At 41.1% G+C, this 24,505-nt stretch overlaps 1 non-coding gene across 1 annotated transcript; it reads right to left on the reverse strand.

Moving 5' to 3' along the window:
• Positions 1–19,812: 19,812 nt before the first annotated feature.
• On the reverse strand, positions 19,813–19,967 carry LOC131292457 (5.8S ribosomal RNA). The gene has a single exon (XR_009190097.1). It is a non-coding gene; the product is annotated as a 5.8S ribosomal RNA (ribosomal RNA).
• Positions 19,968–24,505: the final 4,538 nt, after the last annotated feature.

A 24,505-nucleotide genomic window follows, 5' to 3' on the forward strand; every position in this document is an offset into this window, starting at 1 on the left:
GATGAGGAAGATCAAGATTAATCTCCATGCAGCATCCCATTCATCTCGCAGCATCCTAACATATGTTTTTCTTAGAATTTATGAAAAATCGACTAAGTCCGAGATGCCTTTAAGTAGGGATGCTGTATTGAGATGGGAGATGTAGGAGATCAAGATTCATCTTCATGCAGCATCCCATTCATCTCCCAGCATCCTAACATATGAATTTCTATGAATTTATGAAAAATCGACTAAGTCCGAGATGCCTTTAAGTAGTGATGCTGTATTGAGATGGGAGATGAAGAAGATCAAGATTCATCTCCATGCAGCATCCCATTCATCTCGCAGCATCCTAACATATGTTTTTCTTAGAATTTATGAAAAATCGACTAAGTCCCAGATGCTTTTAAGTAGGGATGCTGTATTAAGATGGGAGATGAGGAAGATCAAGATTAATCTCCATGCAGCATCCCATTCATCTCGCAGCATCCTAACATATGTTTTTCTTAGAATTTATGAAAAATAGACTAAGTCCGAGATGCCTTTAAGTAGGGATGCTGCATGGAGATGAGAGATGTAGGAGATCAAGATTCATCCCCATGCAGCATCCCATTCATCTCGCAGCATCCTAACATATGAATTTCTATGGCGGAAACGGCGGATTCATCTCCATGCAGCATCCCATTCATCTCCCAGCATCCTAACATATGAATTTCTTAGAATTTATGAAAAATCGACTAAGTCCGAGATGGCTTTAAGTAGGGATGCTGTATTAAGATGGGAGATGTAGGAGATCAAGATGCATCTCCATGCAGCATCCCATGCATCTCGCAGCATCCTAACATATGAATTTCTATGAATTTATGAAAAATCGACTAAGTCCGAGATGCATTTAAGTAGGGATGCTGTATTAAGATGGGAGATGAAGTAGATCAAGATTCATCTCCATGCAGCATCCCATTCATCTCGCAGCATCCTAACATATGAATTTCTATGAATTTATGAAAAATCGACTAAGTCCGAGATGGCTTTAAGTAGGGATGCTGTATTGAGATGAGAGATGTAGGAGATCAAGATTCATCTCCATGCAGCATCCCATTCATCTCGCAGCATCCTAACATATGAATTTCTATGAATTTATGAAAAATCGACTAAGTCCGAGATGCCTTTAAGTAGGGATGCTGTATTGAGATGGGAGATGTAGGAGATCAAGATTCATCTCCATGCAGCATCCCATTTATCTCCCAGCATCCTAACATATGAATTTCTTAGAATTTATGAAAAATCGACTAAGTCCGAGATGCCTTTAAGTAGGGATGCTGTTTTAAGATGGGAGATGGAGAAGATCAAGATTCATCTCCATGCAGCATCCCATTCATCTCCCAGCATCCTAACATATGAATTTCTATGAATTTATGAAAAATCGAATAAGTCCGAGATGCCTTTAGGTAGGGATGCTGTATTGAGATGGGAGATGTAGGAGATCAAGATTCATCTCCATGCAGCATCCCATTCATCTCCCAGCATCCTAACATATGAATTTCTTAGAATTTATGAAAAATCGACTAAGTCCGAGATGCATTTAAGTAGGGATGCTGTATTAAGATGGGAGATGAAGAAGATCAAGATTCATCTCCATGCAGCATCCCATTCATCTCCCAGCATCCTAACATATGAATTTCTATGAATTTATGAAAAATCGACTAAGTCCGAGATGCCTTTAAGTAGGGATGCTGTATTGAGATGGGAGATGTAGGAGATCAAGATTCATCTCCATGCAGCATCCCATTTATCTCCCAGCATCCTAACATATGAATTTCTTAGAATTTATGAAAAATCGACTAAGTCCGAGATGCCTTTAAGTAGGGATGCTGTATTGAGATGGGAGATGGAGAAGATCAAGATTCATCTCCATGCAGCATCCCATTCATCTCGCAGCATCCTAACATATGTTTTTCTTAGAATTTATGAAAAATCGACTAAGTCCCAGATGCCTTTAAGTAGGGATGCTGTATTAGGATGGGAGATGAAGAAGATCAAGATTCATCTCCATGCAGCATCCCATTCATCTCGCAGCATCCTTACATATGAAATTCTTAGAATTTATGAAAAAACGACTAAGTCCGAGATGCCTTCAAGTAGGGATGCTGTATTAAGATGGGAGATGAAGAAGATCAAGATTAATCTCCATGCAGCATCCCATTCATCTCCCAGCATCCTAACATATGTTTTTCTTAGAATTTATGAAAAATCGACTAAGTCCAAGATGCCTTTAAGTAGGGATGCTGTATTAAGACGGGAGATGAAGAAGATCAAGATTCATCTCCATGCAGCATCCCATTCATCTCCTAGCATCCTAACATATGTTTTTCTTAGAATTTATGAAAAATCGACTAAGTCCGAGATGCTTTTAAGTAGGGATGCTGTATTAAGATGGGAGATGAGGAAGATCAAGATTAATCTCCATGCAGCATCCCATTCATCTCGCAGCATCCTAACATATGAATTTCTATGAATTTATGAAAAATCGACTAAGTCCGAGATGCCTTTAAGTAGTGATGCTGTATTGAGATGGGAGATGAAGAAGATCAAGATTCATCTCCATGCAGCATCCCATTCATCTCGCAGCATCCTAACATATGTTTTTCTTAGAATTTATGAAAAATCGACTAAGTCCCAGATGCTTTTAAGTAGGGATGCTGTATTAAGATGGGAGATGAGGAAGATCAAGATTAATCTCCATGCAGCATCCCATTCATCTCGCAGCATCCTAACATATGTTTTTCTTAGAATTTATGAAAAATAGACTAAGTCCGAGATGCCTTTAAGTAGGGATGCTGTATTGAGATGAGAGATGTAGGAGATCAAGATTCATCCCCATGCAGCATCCCATTCATCTCGCAGCATCCTAACATATGAATTTCTATGGCGGAAACGGCGGATTCATCTCCATGCAGCATCCCATTCATCTCCCAGCATCCTAACATATGAATTTCTTAGAATTTATGAAAAATCGACTAAGTCCGAGATGGCTTTAAGTAGGGATGCTGTATTAAGATGGGAGATGTAGGAGATCAAGATGCATCTCCATGCAGCATCCCATGCATCTCGCAGCATCCTAACATATGAATTTCTATGAATTTATGAAAAATCGACTAAGTCCGAGATGCATTTAAGTAGGGATGCTGTATTAAGATGGGAGATGAAGTAGATCAAGATTCATCTCCATGCAGCATCCCATTCATCTCGCAGCATCCTAACATATGAATTTCTATGAATTTATGAAAAATCGACTAAGTCCGAGATGGCTTTAAGTAGGGATGCTGTATTGAGATGAGAGATGTAGGAGATCAAGATTCATCTCCATGCAGCATCCCATTCATCTCGCAGCATCCTAACATATGAATTTCTATGAATTTATGAAAAATCGACTAAGTCCGAGATGCCTTTAGGTAGGGATGCTGTATTGAGATGGGAGATGTAGGAGATCAAGATTCATCTCCATGCAGCATCCCATTCATCTCCCAGCATCCTAACATATGAATTTCTTAGAATTTATGAAAAATCGACTAAGTCCGAGATGCATTTAAGTAGGGATGCTGTATTAAGATGGGAGATGAAGAAGATCAAGATTCATCTCCATGCAGCATCCCATTCATCTCCCAGCATCCTAACATATGAATTTCTATGAATTTATGAAAAATCGACTAAGTCCGAGATGCCTTTAAGTAGGGATGCTGTATTGAGATGGGAGATGTAGGAGATCAAGATTCATCTCCATGCAGCATCCCATTTATCTCCCAGCATCCTAACATATGAATTTCTTAGAATTTATGAAAAATCGACTAAGTCCGAGATGCCTTTAAGTAGGGATGCTGTATTGAGATGGGAGATGGAGAAGATCAAGATTCATCTCCATGCAGCATCCCATTCATCTCGCAGCATCCTAACATATGTTTTTCTTAGAATTTATGAAAAATCGACTAAGTCCCAGATGCCTTTAAGTAGGGATGCTGTATTAGGATGGGAGATGAAGAAGATCAAGATTCATCTCCATGCAGCATCCCATTCATCTCGCAGCATCCTTACATATGAAATTCTTAGAATTTATGAAAAAACGACTAAGTCCGAGATGCCTTCAAGTAGGGATGCTGTATTAAGATGGGAGATGAAGAAGATCAAGATTCATCTCCATGCAGCATCCCATTCATCTCCCAGCATCCTAACATATGTTTTTCTTAGAATTTATGAAAAATCGACTAAGTCCAAGATGCCTTTAAGTAGGGATGCTGTATTAAGACGGGAGATGAAGAAGATCAAGATTCATCTCCATGCAGCATCCCATTCATCTCCTAGCATCCTAACATATGTTTTTCTTAGAATTTATGAAAAATCGACTAAGTCCGAGATGCTTTTAAGTAGGGATGCTGTATTAAGATGGGAGATGAGGAAGATCAAGATTAATCTCCATGCAGCATCCCATTCATCTCGCAGCATCCTAACATATGTTTTTCTTAGAATTTATGAAAAATAGACTAAGTCCGAGATGCCTTTAAGTAGGGATGCTGTATTGAGATGGGAGATGTAGGAGATCAAGATTCATCTCCATGCAGCATCCCATTCATCTCCCAGCATCCTAACATATGAATTTCTATGAATTTATGAAAAATCGACTAAGTCCGAGATGCCTTTAAGTAGTGATGCTGTATTGAGATGGGAGATGAAGAAGATCAAGATTCATCTCCATGCAGCATCCCATTCATCTCGCAGCATCCTAACATATGTTTTTCTTAGAATTTATGAAAAATCGACTAAGTCCCAGATGCTTTTAAGTAGGGATGCTGTATTAAGATGGGAGATGAGGAAGATCAAGATTAATCTCCATGCAGCATCCCATTCATCTCGCAGCATCCTAACATATGTTTTTCTTAGAATTTATGAAAAATAGACTAAGTCCGAGATGCCTTTAAGTAGGGATGCTGTATTGAGATGAGAGATGTAGGAGATCAAGATTCATCCCCATGCAGCATCCCATTCATCTCGCAGCATCCTAACATATGAATTTCTATGGCGGAAACGGCGGATTCATCTCCATGCAGCATCCCATTCATCTCCCAGCATCCTAACATATGAATTTCTTAGAATTTATGAAAAATCGACTAAGTCCGAGATGGCTTTAAGTAGGGATGCTGTATTAAGATGGGAGATGTAGGAGATCAAGATGCATCTCCATGCAGCATCCCATGCATCTCGCAGCATCCTAACATATGAATTTCTATGAATTTATGAAAAATCGACTAAGTCCGAGATGCATTTAAGTAGGGATGCTGTATTAAGATGGGAGATGAAGTAGATCAAGATTCATCTCCATGCAGCATCCCATTCATCTCGCAGCATCCTAACATATGAATTTCTATGAATTTATGAAAAATCGACTAAGTCCGAGATGGCTTTAAGTAGGGATGCTGTATTGAGATGAGAGATGTAGGAGATCAAGATTCATCTCCATGCAGCATCCCATTCATCTCGCAGCATCCTAACATATGAATTTCTATGAATTTATGAAAAATCGACTAAGTCCGAGATGCCTTTAAGTAGGGATGCTGTATTGAGATGGGAGATGTAGGAGATCAAGATTCATCTCCATGCAGCATCCCATTTATCTCCCAGCATCCTAACATATGAATTTCTTAGAATTTATGAAAAATCGACTAAGTCCGAGATGCCTTTAAGTAGGGATGCTGTTTTAAGATGGGAGATGGAGAAGATCAAGATTCATCTCCATGCAGCATCCCATTCATCTCCCAGCATCCTAACATATGAATTTCTATGAATTTATGAAAAATCGAATAAGTCCGAGATGCCTTTAGGTAGGGATGCTGTATTGAGATGGGAGATGTAGGAGATCAAGATTCATCTCCATGCAGCATCCCATTCATCTCCCAGCATCCTAACATATGAATTTCTTAGAATTTATGAAAAATCGACTAAGTCCGAGATGCATTTAAGTAGGGATGCTGTATTAAGATGGGAGATGAAGAAGATCAAGATTCATCTCCATGCAGCATCCCATTCATCTCCCAGCATCCTAACATATGAATTTCTATGAATTTATGAAAAATCGACTAAGTCCGAGATGCCTTTAAGTAGGGATGCTGTATTGAGATGGGAGATGTAGGAGATCAAGATTCATCTCCATGCAGCATCCCATTTATCTCCCAGCATCCTAACATATGAATTTCTTAGAATTTATGAAAAATCGACTAAGTCCGAGATGCCTTTAAGTAGGGATGCTGTATTGAGATGGGAGATGTAGAAGATCAAGATTCATCTCCATGCAGCATCCCATTCATCTCCCAGCATCCTAACATATGAATTTCTATGAATTTATGAAAAATCGAATAAGTCCGAGATGCCTTTAAGTAGGGATGCTGTATTGAGATGGGAGATGTAGGAGATCAAGATTCATCTCCATGCAGCATCCCATTCATCTCCCAGCATCCTAACATATGAATTTCTTAGAATTTATGAAAAATCGACTAAGTCCGCGATGCCTTTAAGTAGGGATGCTCTATTAAGATGGGAGATGAAGAAGATCAAGATTCATCTCCATGCAGCATCCCATTCATCTCGCAGCATCCTAACATATGTTTTTCTTAGAATTTATGAAAAATCGACTAAGTCCGAGATGCATTTAAGTAGGGATGCTGTATTAAGATGGGAGATGAAGTAGATCAAGATTCATCTCCATGCAGCATCCCATTCATCTCGCAGCATCCTAACATATGAATTTCTATGAATTTATGAAAAATCGACTAAGTCCGAGATGCCTTTAAGTAGGGATGCTGTATTAAGATGGGAGATGAAGAAGATCAAGATTCATCTCCATGCAGCATCCCATTCATCTCGCAGCATCCTAAAATATGTTTTTCTTAGAATTTATGAAAAATCGACTAAGTCCGAGATGGCTTTAAGTAGGGATGCTGTATTGAGATGAGAGATGTAGGAGATCAAGATGCATCTCCATGCAGCATCCCATTTATCTTCCAGCATCCTAACATATGAATTTATATGAATTTATGAAAAATCGACTAAGTCCGAGATGCCTTTAAGTAGGGATGCTGTATTCAGATGGGAGATGGAGAAGATCAAGATTCATCTCAATGCAGCATCCCATTCATCTCCCAGCATCCTAACATATGTTTTTCTTAGAATTTATGAAAAATCGACTAAGTCCGAGAGGCCTATAAGTAGGGATGCTGTATTAGGATGGGAGATGAAGAAGATCTAGATTCATCTCCATGCAGCATCCCATTCATCTCCCAGCATCCTAACATATGTTTTTCTTAGAATTTATGAAAAATCGACTAAGTCCGAGATGCCTTTAAGTAGGGATGCTGTATTGAGATGGGAGATGAAGAAGATCAAGATTCATCTCCATGCAGCATCCCATTCATCGCGCAGCATCTTAACATATGTTTTTCTTAGAATTGATGAAAAATCGACTAAGTCCGAGATGCCTTTAAGTAGGGATGCTGTATTGCGATGGGAGATGTAGGAGATCAAGATTCATCTCCATGCAGCATCCCATTCATCTCCCAGCATCCTAACATATGTTTTTCTTAGAATTTATGAAAAATAGACTAAGTCCGAGATGCCTTTAAGTAGGGATGCTGTATTAAGATGGGAGATGATGAAGATCAAGATTCATCTCCATGCAGCATCCCATTCATCTCGCAGCATCCTAACATATTGTTTTCTTAGAATTTATGAAAAATCGACTAAGTCCGAGATGCCTTTAAGTAGGGATGCTGTATTAAGATGGGAGATAAAGAAGATCAAGATTCATCTCCATGCAGCATCCCATTCATCTCCCAGCATCCTAACATGTGAATTTCTTAGAATTTAAGAAAAATCGACTAAGTCCGAGATGCCTTTAAGTAGGGATGCTGTATTGAGATGGGAGATGAAGAAGATCAAGATTCATCTCCATGCAGCATCTCATTCATCACGCAGCATCCTAATATAAGTTTTTCTTAGAATTCATGAAAAATCGCCTAAGTCCGAGATGCCTTTAAGTAGGGATGCTGTATTGAGATGGGAGATGTAGGAGATCAAGATTCATCTCCATGCAGCATCCCATTCATCTCGCAGCATCCTAACATATGAATTTCTTAGAATTTATGAAAAATCGACTAAGTCCGAGATGCATTTAAGTAGGGATGCTGTATTAAGATGCGAGATGAAGAAGATCAAGATTCATCTCCATGCAGCATCAAATTCATCTCGCAGCATCCTAACATATGTTTTTCTTAGAATTTATGAAAAATCGGCTAAGTCCGAGATGCCTTTAAGTAGGAATGCTGTATTAAGACGGAAGATGAAGAAGATCAAGATTCATCTCCATGCAGCATCCCATTCATCTCCCAGCAACCTAACATATGTTTTTCTATGAATTTATGAAAAATCGACTAAGTCCGAGATGCCTTTAAGTAGGGATGCTGTATTAAGATGGGAGATGAAGAAGATCAAGATACATCTCCATGCAGCATCCCATTCATCTACCAGCATTCTACCATATGTTTTTCATAGAATTTATGAAAAATCGACTAAGTCCGAGATGCCTTTAAGTAGGGATGCTGTATTAAGATGGGAGATGAAGAAGATCAAGATTCATCTCCATGCAGCATCCCATTCATCTCGAAGCATCCAAACATATGAATTTCTTAGAATTTACGAAAAATCGACTAAGTCCGAGATGCCTTTAAGTAGGGATGCTGTATTGAGATGAGAGATGAAGAAGATCAAGATTCATCTCCATGCAGCATCCCATTCATCTCCCAGCATCCTAACATATGTTTTTCTATGAATTTATGGAAAATCGACTAATACCGAGATGCCTTTAAGTAGGGATGCTGTATTGAGATGAGAGATGAAGAAGATCAAGATTCATCTCCATGCAGCATCCCATTCATCTCCCAGCATCCTAACATATGAATTTCTATGAATTTACGAAAAATCGACTAAGTCCGAGATGCCTTTAAGTAGGGATGCTGTATTAAGATGGGAGATGAAGAAGATCAAGATTCATCTCCATGCAGCATCCCATTCATCTCGAAGCATCCAAACATATGAATTTCTTAGAATTTATGAAAAATCGACTAAGTCCGAGATGCCTTTAAGTAGGGATGCTGTATTAAGATGGGAGATGAAGAAGATCAAGATTCATCTCCATGCAGCATCCCATTCATCTCCCAGCATCCTAACATATGTTTTTTTTTAGAATTTATGAAAAATCGACTAAGTCCGAGATGCCTTTAAGTAGGGATGCTGTATTAAGATGGGAGATGAAGAAGATCATGATTCATCTCCATGCAGCATCCCATTCATCTCCCAGCATCCTTACAGATGAATTTCTTAGAATTTATGAAAAATCGACTAAGTCCGAGATGCCTTTAAGCAGGGATGCTGTATTGAGATGGGAGATGGAGAAGATCAAGATTCATCTCCATGCAGCATCCCATTCATCTCGCAGCATCCAAACATATGTTTTTCTTAGAATTTATGAAAAATCGACTAAGTCCGAGATGCCTTTAAGTAGGGATGCTGTATTAAGATGGGAGATGAAGAAGATCAAGATTCATCTCCATGCAGCATCCCATTCATCTCGCAGCATCCTTACATATGTTTTTCTTAGAATTTATGAAAAATCGACTAAGTCCGAGATGCCTTTAATTAGGGATGCTGTATTAAGATGGGAGATGAAGAAGATCAAGATTCATCTCCATGCAGCATCCCATTCATCTCGCAGCATCCTAACATATGAATTTCTTAGAATTTATGAAAAATCGACTAAGTCCGAGATGCCTTTAAGTAGGGATGCTGTATTAAGATGGGAGATGAAGAAGATCAAGATTCATCTCCATGCAGCATCCCATTCATCTCGCAGCATCCTAACATATGTTTTTCTTAGAATTTATGAAAAATCGACTAAGTCCGAGATGCCTTTAAGTAGGGATGCTGTATTAAGATGGGAGATGAAGAAGATCAAGATTCATCTCCATGCAGCATCCCATTCATCTCGCAGCATTCTAACATATGTTTTTCTTAGAATTTATGAAAAATCGACTAAGTCCGAGATGCCTTTAATAAGGGATGCTGTATTAAGATGGGAGATGAAGAAGATCAAGATTCATCTCCATGCAGCATCCCATTCATCTCGCAGCATCCTGACATATGAATTTCTTAGAATTTATGAAAAATCGACTAAGTCCGAGATGCCTTTAAGTAGGGATGCTGTATTAAGATGGGAGATTAAGAAGATCAAGATTCATCTCCATGCAGCATCCCATTCATCTCGCAGCATCCTAACATATGTTTTTCTTAGAATTTATGAAAAATCGACTAAGTCCGAGATGCCTATAAGTAGGGATGCTGTATTAAGATGAGAGATGAAGAAGATCAAGATTCATCTCCATGCAGCATCCCATTCATCTCGCAGCATCCTTACATATGAATTTCTTAGAATTTATGAAAAATCGACTAAGTCCGAGATGCCTTTAAGTAGGGATGCTGTATTAAGATGGGAGATGAAGAAGATCAAGATTCATCTCCATGCAGCATCCCATTCATCTCGCAGCATCCTAACATATGAATTTCTTAGAATTTATGAAAAATCGACTAAGTCCGAGATGCCTTTAAGTACGGATGCTGTATTGAGATGGGAGATGAAGAAGATCAAGATTCATCTCCATGCAGCATCCCATTCATCTCGCAGCATCCTTACATATGAATTTCTTAGAATTTATGAAAAATCGACTAAGTCCGAGATGCCTATAAGTAGGGATGCTGTATTAAGATGGGAGATGAAGAAGATCAAGATTCATCTCCATGCAGCATCCCATTCATCTCGCAGCATCCCAACATATGAATTTCTTAGAATTTATGAAAAATCGACTAAGTCCGAGATGCCTTTAAGTAGGGATGCTGTATTAAGATGGGAGATGAAGAAGATCAAGATTCATCTTCATGCAGCATCCCATTCATCTCGCAGCATCCTAACATATGTTTTTCTTAGAATTTATGAAAAATCGACTAAGTCCGAGATGCCTTTAAGTAGGGATGCTGTATTAAGATGGGAGATGAAGAAGATCAAGATTCATCTCCATGCAGCATCCCATTCATCTCGCAGCATCCAAACATATGTTTTTCTTAGAATTTATGAAAAATCGACTAAGTCAGAGATGCCTTTAAGTAGGGATGCTGTATTAAGATGGGAGATGAAGAAGATCAAGATTCATCTCCATGCAGCATCCCATTCATCTCGCAGCATCCTTACATATGAATTTCTTAGAATTTATGAAAAATCGACTAAGTCCGAGATGCCTTTAAGTACGGATGCTGTATTGAGATGGGAGATGAAGAAGATCAAGATTCATCTCCATGCAGCATCCCATTCATCTCGCAGCATCCTAACATATGAATTTCTTAAAATTTATAAAAAATCGACTAAGTCCGAGATGCCTTTAAGAAGGGATGCTGTATTGAGATGGGAGATGTAGGAGATCAAGATTCATCTCCATGCAGCATCCCATTCATCTCGCAGCATCCTAACATATGAATTTCTTAGAATTTATGAAAAATCGACTAAGTCCGAGATGCCTTTAAGAAGGGATGCTGTATTGAGATGGGAGATGTAGGAGATCAAGATTCATCTCCATGCAGCATCCCATTCATCTCGCAGCATCCTTACATATGAATTTCTTAGAATTTATGAAAAACCGACTAAGTCCGAGATGCCTTTAAGAAGGGATGCTGTATTGAGATGGGAGATGTAGGAGATCAAGATTCATCTCCATGCAGCATCCCATTCATCTCGCAGCATCCTAACATATGAATTTCTATGAATTTATGAAAAATCGACTAAGTCCGAGATGCCTTTAAGTAGGGATGCTGTATTGAGATGGGAGATGTAGGAGATCAAGATTCATCTCCATGCAGCATCTTATTCATCTCCCAGCATTCTAACATATGAATTTTTTAGAATTTATGAAAAATCGACTAAGTCCGAGATGCCTTTAAGTAGGGATGCTGTATTGAGATGGGAGATGAAGGAGATCAAGATTCATCTCCATGCAGCATCCCATTCATCTCGCAGCATCCTAACATATGAATTTCTATGAATTTATGAAAAATCGACTAAGTCCGAGATGGCTTTAAGTAGGGATGCTGTATTAAGATGGGAGATGTAAAAAATCAAGATTCATCTCCATGCAGCATCCCATTCATCTCGCAGCATCCTAACATATGTTTTTCTTAGAATTTATGAAAAATCGACTAAGTCCGAGATGCCTTTAAGTAGGGATGCTGTATTAAGACGGGAGATGAAGAAGATCAAGATTCATCTCCATGCAGCATCCCATTCATCTCGCAGCATCCTAACATATGTTTTTCTTAGAATTTACGAAAAATCGACTAAGTCCGAGATTCCTTTAAGTAGGGTTGCTGTATTGAGATGGGAGATGAAGAAGATCAAGATTCATCTCCATGCAGCATCCCATTCATCTCCCAGCATCCTAACATATGTTTTTCTTAGAATTTATGAAAAATCGACTAAGTCCCAGATGCCTTTAAGTAGGGATGCTGTATTAAGATGGGAGATGAAGAAGATCAAGATTCATCTCCTTGCAGCATCCCATTCATCTCGCAGCATCCTAACATATGTTTTTCTTAGAATTAATGAAAAATCGACTAAGTCCGAGATGCATTTAAGTAGGGATGCTGTATAAAGATGGGAGAGAAAGAAGATCAAGATTCATCTCCATGCAGCATCCCATTCATCTTGCAGCATCCTAACATATGAATTTCTAAGAATTTATGAAAAATCGACTAAGTCCGAGATGCCTTTAAGTAGGGATGCTGTATTAAGATGGGAGATGAAGAAGATCAAGATTCATCTCCATGCAGCATCCCATTCACCTCGCAGCATCCTTACATATGTTTTTCTTAGAATTTATGAAAAATCGACTAAGTCCCAGATGCCTTTAAGTAGGGATGCTGTATTAAGATGGGAGATGAAGAAGATCAAGATTCATCTCCTTGCAGCATCCCATTCATCTCGCAGCATCCTAACATATGTTTTTCTTAGAATTTATGAAAAATCGACTAAGTCCGAGATGCATTCAAGTAGGGATGCTGTATTGAGATGGAAGATGAAGAAGATCAAGATTCATCTCCATGCAGCATCCCATTCATCTCGCAGCATCCTAACATATGTTTTTCTAGGAGATTATGAAAAATCGACTAAGTCCGAGATGCCTTTAAGTAGGGATGCTGTATTGAGATGGGAGATGAAGAAGATCAAGAATCATCTCCATGCAGCATCCCGTTCATCTCGCAGCATCCTAACATATGAATTTCTTAGAATTTATGAAAAATCGACTAAGTCCGAGATGCCTTTAAGTAGGGATGCTGTTTTAGGATGGGAGATGGAGAAGATCAAGATTCATCTCCTATGCATCCCATTCATCTCCCAGCATCCTAACATATGAATTTCTATGAATTTATGAAAAATCGAATAAGTCCGAGATGCCTTTAGGTAGGGATGCTGTATTGAGATGGGAGATGTAGGAGATCAAGATTCATCTCCATGCAGCATCCCATTCATCTCCCAGCATCCTAACATATGAATTTCTTAGAATTTATGAAAAATCGACTAAGTCCGAGATGCATTTAAGTAGGGATGCTGTATTAAGATGGGAGATGAAGAAGATCAAGATTCATCTCCATGCAGCATCCCATTCATCTCCCAGCATCCTAACATATGAATTTCTATGAATTTATGAAAAATCGACTAAGTCCGAGATGCCTTTAAGTAGGGATGCTGTATTGAGATGGGAGATGTAGGAGATCAAGATTCATCTCCATGCAGCATCCCATTTATCTCCCAGCATCCTAACATATGAATTTCTTAGAATTTATGAAAAATCGACTAAGTCCGAGATGCCTTTAAGTAGGGATGCTGTATTGAGATGGGAGATGGAGAAGATCAAGATTCATCTCCATGCAGCATCCCATTCATCTCCCAGCATCCTAACATATGAATTTCTATGAATTTATGAAAAATCGAATAAGTCCGAGATGCCTTTAAGTAGGGATGCTGTATTGAGATGGGAGATGTAGGAGATCAAGATTCATCTCCATGCAGCATCCCATTCATCTCCCAGCATCCTAACATATGAATTTCTTAGAATTTATGAAAAATCGACTAAGTCCGCGATGCCTTTAAGTAGGGATGCTGTATTAAGATGGGAGATGAAGAAGATCAAGATTCATCTCCATGCAGCATCCCATTCATCTCGCAGCATCCTAACATATGTTTTTCTTAGAATTTATGAAAAATCGACTAAGTCGGAGATGCCTTTAAGTAGGGATGCTGTATTAAGATGAGAGATGAAGAAGATCAAGATTCATCTCCATGCAGCATCCCATTCATCTCGCAGCATCCTAACATATGTTTTTCTTAGAATTTATGAAAAATCGACTAAGTCCGAGATGCCTTTTCGTAGGGATGCTGTATTTAGATGGGAGATGAAGAAGATCAAGATTCATCTCCATGCAGCATCCCATTCATCTCGCAGCATCCTAACATATGAATTTCTTATAATTTATGAAAAATCGACTAAGTCCGAGATGCCTTTAAGTAGGGATGCTGTATTAAGATGGGAGATGAAGAAGATCAAGATTCATCTCCATGCAGCATCCCATTCATCTCGCAGCATCCTAACATATGAATTTCTATGAATTTATGAAAAATCGACTAAGTCCGAGATGCCTTTAAGTAGGGATGCTGTATTGCGATGGGAGATGTAGGAGATCAAGATTTATCTCCATGCAGCATCCCATTCATCTCGCAGCATCCTAACATATGTTTTTCTATGAATTTATGAAAAATCGACTAAGTCCGAGACGCCTTTAAGTAGGGATGCTGTATTGAGATGGGAGATGAAGAAGATCAAGATTCATCTCCATGCAGCATCCCATTCATCTCGCAGCATCCTAACATATGAATTTCTTAGAATTTATGAAAAATCGACTAAGTCCGAGATGCCTTTAAGTAGGGATGCTGTATTAAGATGGGAGATGAAGAAGATCAAGATTCATCTCCATGCAGCATCCCATTCATCTCGCAGCATCCTTACATATGAATTTCTATGAATTTATGAAAAATCGACTAAGTCCGAGATGCCTTTAAGTAGGGATGCTGTATTGCGATGGGAGATGTAGGAGATCAAGATTTATCTCCATGCAGCATCCCATTCATCTCGCAGCATCCTAACATATGTTTTTCTATGAATTTATGAAAAATCGACTAAGTCCGAGACGCCTTTAAGTAGGGATGCTGTATTGAGATGGGAGATGAAGAAGATCAAGATTCATCTCCATGCAGCATCCCATTCATCTCGCAGCATCCTAACATATGAATTTCTTAGAATTTATGAAAAATCGACTAAGTCCGAGATGCCTTTAAGTAGGGATGCTGTATTCAGATGGGAGATGAAGAAGATCAAGATTCATCTCCATGCAGCATCCCATTCATCTCCCAGCATCCTAACATATTAATTTCTATGAATTTATGAAAAATCGACTAAGTCCGAGATGCCTTTAAGTAGGGATGCTGTATTAAGATGGGAGATGAAGAAGATCAAGATTCATCTCCATGCAGCATCCCATTCATCTCGCAGCATCCTTACATATGTTTTTCTTAGAATTTATGAAAAATCGACTAAGTCCGAGATGCCTTTAAGTAGGGGTGCTGTATTGAAATGGGAGATGTAGAAGATCAAGATTCATCTCCATGCAGCATCCCATTCATCTCGCAGCATCCTAACATATGTTTTTCTTAGAATTTATGAAAAATTGACTAAGTCCGAGATGCTTTTAAGTAGGGATGCTGTATTAAGATGGGAGATGAGGAAGATCAAGATTCATCTCCATGCAGCATCCCATTCATCTCCCAGCATCCTTACATATGTTTTTCTTAGAATTTATGAAAAATCGACTAAGTCCGAGATGCCTTTAAGCAGCGATGCTGTATTAAGATGGAAGATGAAGAAGATCAAGATGCATCTCCATGCAGCATCCCATTCATCTCCCAGCATCGTAACATATGTTTTTCTTAGAATGTATGAAAAATCGATTAAGTCCGAGATGCCTTTAAGTAGGGATGCTGTATTAAGATGGTAGATGAATAAGATCAAGATTCATCTCCATGCAGCATCCCATTCATCTCGCAGCATCCTTACATATGTTTTTCTTAGAATTTATGAAAAATCGACTAAGACCGAGATGGCTTTAAGTAGGGATGCTGTGTTGGGATGGGAGATGTAGGAGATCAAGATTCATCTCCATGCAGCATCCCATTCATCTCGCAGCATCCTAACATATGAATTTCTTAGAATTTATGAAAAATCGACTAAGTCCGAGATGCATTTAAGTAGGGATGCTGTATTAAGATGGGAGATGAAGAAGATCAAGATTCATCTTCATGCAGCATCACATTCATCTCGCAGCATCCTAACATATGTTTTTCTTAGAATTTATGAAAAATCGACTAAGTCCGAGATGCCCTTAAGTAAGGATGCTGTATTGAGATGGGAGATGAAGAAGATCAAGATTCATCTCCATGCAGCATCCCATTCATCTCGCAGCACCCTAACATATGTTTTTCTTAGAATTTATGAAAAATCGACTAAGTCCGAGATGCCCTTAAGTAAGGATGCTGTATTGAGATGGGAGATGAAGAAGATCAAGATTCATCTCCATGCAGCATCCCATTCATCTCGCAGCATCCTAACATATGTTTTTCTAAGAATTTATGAAAAATCGACTAAGTCCGAGATGCATTTAAGTAGGGATGCTGTATTAAGATGGGAGATGAAGAAGATCAAGATTCATCTCCATGCAGCATCCCATTCATCTCGCAGCATCCTAACATATGTTTTTCTTAGAATTTATGAAAAATCGACTAAGTCCGAGATGCATTTAAGTAGGGATGCTGTATTAAGATGGGAGATGAAGTAGATCAAGATTCATCTCCATGCAGCATCCCATTCTTCTCGCAGCATCCTAACATATGAATTTCTATGAATTTATGAAAAATCGACTAAGTCCGAGATGCCTTTAAGTAGGGATGCTGTATTAAGATGGGAGATGAAGAAGATCAAGATTCATCTCCATGCAGCATCCCATTCATCTCCCAGCATCCTAACATATGTATTTCTTAGAATTTATGAAAAATCGACTAAGTCCGAGATGCTTTTAAGTAGGGATGCTGTATTAAGATGGGAGATGAGGAAGATCAAGATTCATCTCCATGCAGCATCCCATTCATCTCGCAGCATCCTAACATATGAATTTCTTAGAATTTATGAAAAATCGACTAAGTCCGAGATGCCTTTAAGTAGGGATGCTGTATTAAGATGGGAGATGAAGAAGATCAAGATTCATCTCCATGCAGCATCCCATTCATCTCGCAGCATCCTTACATATGTTTTTCTTAGAATTTATGAAAAATCGACTAAGTCCGAGATGCCTTTAAGTAGGGGTGCTGTATTGAAATGGGAGATGTAGAAGATCAAGATTCATCTCCATGCAGCATCCCATTCATCTCGCAGCATCCTAACATATGTTTTTCTTAGAATTTATGAAAAATTGACTAAGTCCGAGATGCTTTTAAGTAGGGATGCTGTATTAAGATGGGAGATGAGGAAGATCAAGATTCATCTCCATGCAGCATCCCATTCATCTCCCAGCATCCTTACATATGTTTTTCTTAGAATTTATGAAAAATCGACTAAGTCCGAGATGCCTTTAAGCAGCGATGCTGTAATAAGATGGAAGATGAAGAAGATCAAGATGCATCTCCATGCAGCATCCCATTCATCTCCCAGCATCGTAACATATGTTTTTCTTAGAATGTATGAAAAATCGATTAAGTCCGAGATGCCTTTAAGTAGGGATGCTGTATTAAGATGGTAGATGAATAAGATCAAGATTCATCTCCATGCAGCATCCCATTCATCTCGCAGCATCCTTACATATGTTTTTCTTAGAATTTATGAAAAATCGACTAAGACCGAGATGGCTTTAAGTAGGGATGCTGTGTTGGGATGGGAGATGTAGGAGATCAAGATTCATCTCCATGCAGCATCCCATTCATCTCGCAGCATCCTAACATATGAATTTCTTGGAATTTATGAAAAATCGACTAAGTCCGAGATGCATTTAAGTAGGGATGCTGTATTAAGATGGGAGATGAAGAAGATCAAGATTCATCTTCATGCAGCATCACATTCATCTCGCAGCATCCTAACATATGTTTTTCTTAGAATTTATGAAAAATCGACTAAGTCCGAGATGCCCTTAAGTAAGGATGCTGTATTGAGATGGGAGATGAAGAAGATCAAGATTCATCTCCATGCAGCATCCCATTCATCTCGCAGCACCCTAACATATGTTTTTCTTAGAATTTATGAAAAATCGACTAAGTCCGAGATGCCCTTAAGTAAGGATGCTGTATTGAGATGGGAGATGAAGAAGATCAAGATTCATCTCCATGCAGCATCCCATTCATCTCGCAGCATCCTAACATATGTTTTTCTAAGAATTTATGAAAAATCGACTAAGTCCGAGATGCATTTAAGTAGGGATGCTGTATTAAGATGGGAGATGAAGAAGATCAAGATTCATCTCCATGCAGCATCCCATTCATCTCGCAGCATCCTAACATATGTTTTTCTTAGAATTTATGAAAAATCGACTAAGTCCGAGATGCATTTAAGTAGGGATGCTGTATTAAGATGGGAGATGAAGTAGATCAAGATTCATCTCCATGCAGCATCCCATTCTTCTCGCAGCATCCTAACATATGAATTTCTATGAATTTATGAAAAATCGACTAAGTCCGAGATGCCTTTAAGTAGGGATGCTGTATTAAGATGGGAGATGAAGAAGATCAAGATTCATCTCCGTGCAGCATCCCATTCATCTCATATGGGATGAACTACCTAGGTACGCTCGGTCCATCATCCAACGGGCGCTGTTCTACGGGCCTATCACCCTCTATGGGTTCTGAGCCACATTCAAGTTGGACTTGAAAAGCGCTAAGATGACGGATAGTGAGACGCACCAGTACACGGAATCGGATAGACGGACAGGCCGCCACCCCTACGTGCTGAGCTTCTCCCGTTTCGCTCGCAGCTACTCAGGGAATCCCGGTTGGTTTCTTTTCCTCCCCTTATTAATATGCTTAAATTCAGGGGGTTGTCACACATGAACTGAGGCTTATGTACCTTGCGGTTGTTATCGTCACATCTGGCTTGCGACTACTTTGTTTCAATGTCCAATATGTACCGTTGGACTCGGTTAACGGGCTGTTAGCCCGCGTGTGGTTTAACTCACTGATACCTTCCATTGCCCATACGCTAGTTTGTTTGTGTTCCTTTGGTCAACTTCCATACTTGAATCATTTGTGCTACCGCTGCTGCTTCGACGCTACTTTGACATCTTCGCTTCTATTTAAATAAATAAATAAGCTGAAGCTAGACATCAGTAAACACCACCACAGACACCACAAGCACGCCTTCTCCTCGTACTTCCGCCTCACGCGGGAACACGGACGCTCTAAATACTTCGAATTCCAATGCCAGTATATTGTAAACCACGGGTTCTTTAATGCTAGCGGGTCGTCGCGACCCTAGTTAACATCATGGTGCACGTCTCGTGACGGGTGTCACGGCGTAGTTAAATGTATGCGATACATTTCTCAAATATAAGCGCTCAGTCATCTGTACATCATGGTAGGTTCCCACGACGTGCAATATGCGTTCAACTTATCAATGTTCATGTGTCCTGCAGTTCACATTATGACGCGCAGTTAGCTGCGGTCTTCATCGATCCATGAGCCGAGTGATCCACTGCCGAGGGTGACTAACTTGCGTAAGCCGCCGCTGTGCGCGTATACCCGTTCCCCGTAGGGAGGAGCAAGCCGCCGCTTAGAGACGAAGCATAAAGTGTCCTCATTCCACATAGGGCAAGCTGGATTAATCCATTTTACCCAGGACGGCCGAAGCGGCGTGGACCAGGGGAGAACTGAACCTTATACTTCACACCACAGTAAGTCTACGTGTCCTCTTCCACATAGGGCAAGCTAGAACTAACTATCTTACCCAGGACTGCCGAAGCAGCGTGGACCAGGGGAGGAACACACTTTTCATGGAAACGTAAGGCATCCATGACTGCCATAACGTAAGCCGCCGCTGTGCGCGTATACCCGTTCCCCGTAGGGAGAAGCAAGCCGCCGCTTAGAGACGAAACATAAAGTGTCCTCATTCCACATAGGGCAAGCTGGATGAATCCATTTTACCCAGGACGGCCGAAGCGGCGTGGACCAGGGGAGAACTGAACTTTATGCTTCACACCACAGTAAGTCTTCGTGTCCTCTTCCACATAGGGCAAGCTAGAACTAACTATCTTACCCAGGACTGCCGAAGCAGCGTGGACCAGGGGAGGAACACACTTTTCATAGAAACGTAAGGCATCCATGACTGCCATAGTGCGTAAGCCGCCGCTGTGCGCGTAAACCCGTTCCCCGTAGGGAGGAGTCAAGCCGCCGCTTAGAGACGAAGTATTAAGTGTCCTCTTCCACATAGGGCAAGCTAGAATGAACTATCTTACCCAGGACCGCCGAAGCAGCGTGGACCAGGGGAGAACTGAACTTTATACTTCACACCACAGTATTGAGTAATGTGCCCTCTTCCACATAGGGCAAGCTGGAATGTTCCATTTTACCCAGGACGGCCGAAGCGGCGTGGACCAGTGGAGGACTACACAATCATGAGGTTTGATATCGACTTGTGTGTTTCAATAGGGTACCGATGGTATGTTTTGAACCGATTTGATTTAGCCATTCTGAAGTCATCACTTGGTTGAAGCGCTGAACTAGGGCGTGTCTATCGTTTACTTTGCATTGGGATATTATACGTTGCATGCTCTACTAGGTTAATGTCATAGGTTTGGCTATCGAGCATGCCCAAATGATGACTTGATTGTGTGCTTGCTTGAATTCTACACATTTCATACCATCGGTTAGTTGTCGAATCATTCCTCGATCATAACCTTCGTTCTTGGTTCATGTATGCTCTCTTCCACATAGGGCAAGCTAGAATTAACTATCTTACCCAGGACCGCCGAAGCAGCGTGGACCAGGGGAGAACTATACTTTGTCTTGTATGCCCTCTTCCACATAGGGCAAGCTAGAATTAACTATCTTACCCAGGACTGCAAAGCAGCGTGGACCAGTGGAGGACTATACTTTGTTCATTACACCACAGTATTAAGTATGGTGTCCTCTTCCACATAGGGCAAGCTAGAACTAACTATCTTACCCAGGACCGCCGAAGCAGTGTGGACCAGGGGAGGACTATACTTTATACTTCACACACTAGCCATACTGAAGTCATCACTTGGTTGAAGCGCTGAACTACGGCGGGGTAATCGTTTACAGGTTATAATCATATAGCTGCATGCTCATTAGTAGATAATGGAATATTGTATGGCAATATGAGCATGCCCAAGTGATGACTTTGTTTCAAGCTCAACAGGTAGGGTATTGAGTCCTCTTCCACATAGGGCAAGCTAGAATGAACTATCTTACCCAGGACCGCCGGAGCAGCGTGGACCAGTGGAGGACTCTATACTTTATACTTCACACCACAGTATTGAGTACGACTTGCATAAAGCCCCTAATGAGAACCACGAGGGCTCTCTCAATGTAGAACCACGAGGGCTCTAGTACCGATTCTCTCGGTACGGCTTGGTCCGTGTTCCTTTATGCTTGTACTCTTAGAAAGTCTCAACCCGGAGGTCTTGACTTTGATTGTCATAGTTGGACTACGACGGGGCATCCGACCATTGCTGATCGAACACCCCTGATTCACCATCTTTCGGGTAGGCGGTACGCGTACCTCCGGACGCGGAAGTCTCAACCCGGAGGTCTTGACTTTGATTGTCATAGTTGGACTACGACGGGGCATCCGACCATTGCTGATCGAACACCCCTGATTCATCATCTTTCGGGTAGGCGGTGCGCGCACCTCCGACGCGGAAGTCTCAACCCGGAGGTCTTGACTTTGTATTGTCATAGTTGGACTACGACGGGGTATCCGACTCATCGAATACCCCAGAAGCACACCATCTTTCGGGTAGGCGGTACGCGTACCTCCGGACGCGGAAAGTCTCAACCCGGAGGTCTTGACTTTGGTTGTCATAGTTGGACTATGACGGGGCATCCGACCATTGCTGATCGAACACCCCTGTTACACCATCTTTCGGATAGGCGGTGCGCGACACCACCGACGCGGAAAGTCTCAACCCGGAGGTCTTGACTTTGTATTGTTGGATAGTCCTCTTCCACTATAGGGCAAGCTGGAAATATTCCATTTTACCCAGGACTGCCGAGGCAGCGTGGACCAGGGGAGAACTTCACGGAATCTTCAGGCATCCATGATTGCCATAGTGCGTAAGCCGCCGCTGTGCGCGTCAACTCGTTCCCCGTGAGGAGGAGTCTAGCCGCCGCTAAAAGACGAAGCATTAAGTGTCCTCATTCCACTATAGGGCAAGCTAGAATTAACTCTCTTACCCAGGACCGCCGAAGCAGCGTGGACCAGGCGAGGACTATACTTTATACTTCACACCACAGTATTGAGTACGACTTGCATAAAGCCCCTAATGAGAACCACGAGGGCTCTCTCAATGTAGAACCACAAGGGCTCTAGTACCGATTCTCTCGGTACGGCTTGGTCCGTGTTCCTTTATGCTTGTACTCGCGGAAAGTCTCAACCCGGAGGTCTTGACTTTGATTGTCATAGTTGCACTACGACGGGGCATTCGACCATTGCTGATCGAACACCCCTGATTCACCATCTTTCGGATAGGAGGTGCGCCCACCTCCGACGCGGAAGTCTCAACCCGGAGGTTCGGACTTAGAGTTTTTCCCATTTAAAAGTTTTTCTCTTAGCCATACTGAAGTCATCACTTGGTGAACGATTGAACTAGGGCGGGTTAATCGTTTATAGGTATCATGTGGTTTGCATGCTCTCTTAGGTTAAGGTCATGTGGTTGGCTATCGAGCATGCCCAAGTGATGACTTTGTTTCACGCTTGCTTGATTTCTTCATGATTCCCTGTTATATAGTGTATTCATTCGAGAACAGGGAATCTTTGGTTTTGCTCAACAGGTATTGGATGTCAACTTGGTATCTAGATCGCATTAAGTCTCAACCCTTAGGTTCGGACTTGTATAGTGACATCTTGTTACGGTCTTGAGTCTCAACCCGCAGGTTCGGACTACTTAGTGTTTGATCGAATATAATATGGCAACTTGTGCCTAAGTCTCAACCCGCAGGTTCGGACTTCTGTTTATTTGGCCAATGTATGTATAAGGCAACTTGTGCCTAAGTCTCAACCCGCAAGTTCGGACTTGTGTATTTGTTCGAAGTCATGTATAAGGCAACGTGTGCCTAAGTCTCAACCCGCAGGTTCGGACTTGTTAGTGTTTCGTCAACTTTCATATGGCAACTTGTGCCTAAGTCTCAACCCGCAGGTTCGGACTTGTGTATTTGTTCGAAGTCATGTATAAGGCAACTTGTGCCTAAGTCTCAACCCGCAGGTTCGGACTTGTGTATTTGTTCGAAGTCATGTATAAGGCAACTTGTGCCGAAGTCTCAACCCGCAGGTTCGGACTTCTATAGTGTTTCGTCAATTATCATATGGCAACTTGTGCCGAAGTCTCAACCCGCAGGTTCGGACTTCTATAGTGTTTCGTCAATTATCATATGGCAACTTGTGCCGAAGTCTCAACCCGCAGGTTCGGACTTCTGGAAGGATCACTTGGCCACTAATGATCCTTCCGCAGGTTCACCTACGGAAACCTTGTTACGACTTTTACTTCCTCTAAATCATCAAGTTCGGTCAACTTCGATAAAGCAGACGCGGTTCACGAGGATCCAGCGAACGATCATCTCCAAAGACCTCACTAAATAATCCATCGGTAGTAGCGACGGGCGGTGTGTACAAAGGGCAGGGACGTATTCAACGCTGGCTGATGACCAGCACTTACTAGAAGTTCCGAGTTCATATGGACCATTGCAATCCATAATCCCTACTAAGTGAGTATTTGAGTGATTTCCCGTTCCTCTCGGAATAGGAGACACGCTGCTACCCACATTGTAGCACGCGTGTAGCCCAGAACATCTAAGGGCATCACGGACCTGTTATCGCTCGATCTCATTTTGCTAAACACAAATTGTCCTGCTAAGCAGCGTACCGTAAGTGCACTTGCGCACACGAACAGCGAAGGTGTCAGGTCATACTCCACCGAAAGGTCCTAACCCGTTCCAATCGGCATCGACGCATTAACGCTGACTGCGTTCTAGTTAGCATATGTGAGTCACGTTCGTTATCGGAAT

The sequence above is a fragment of the Anopheles ziemanni genome (assembly GCF_943734765.1).
Source record: "Anopheles ziemanni chromosome X unlocalized genomic scaffold, idAnoZiCoDA_A2_x.2 X_unloc_6, whole genome shotgun sequence".
NCBI classification, from domain to species: domain Eukaryota; kingdom Metazoa; phylum Arthropoda; class Insecta; order Diptera; family Culicidae; genus Anopheles; species Anopheles ziemanni.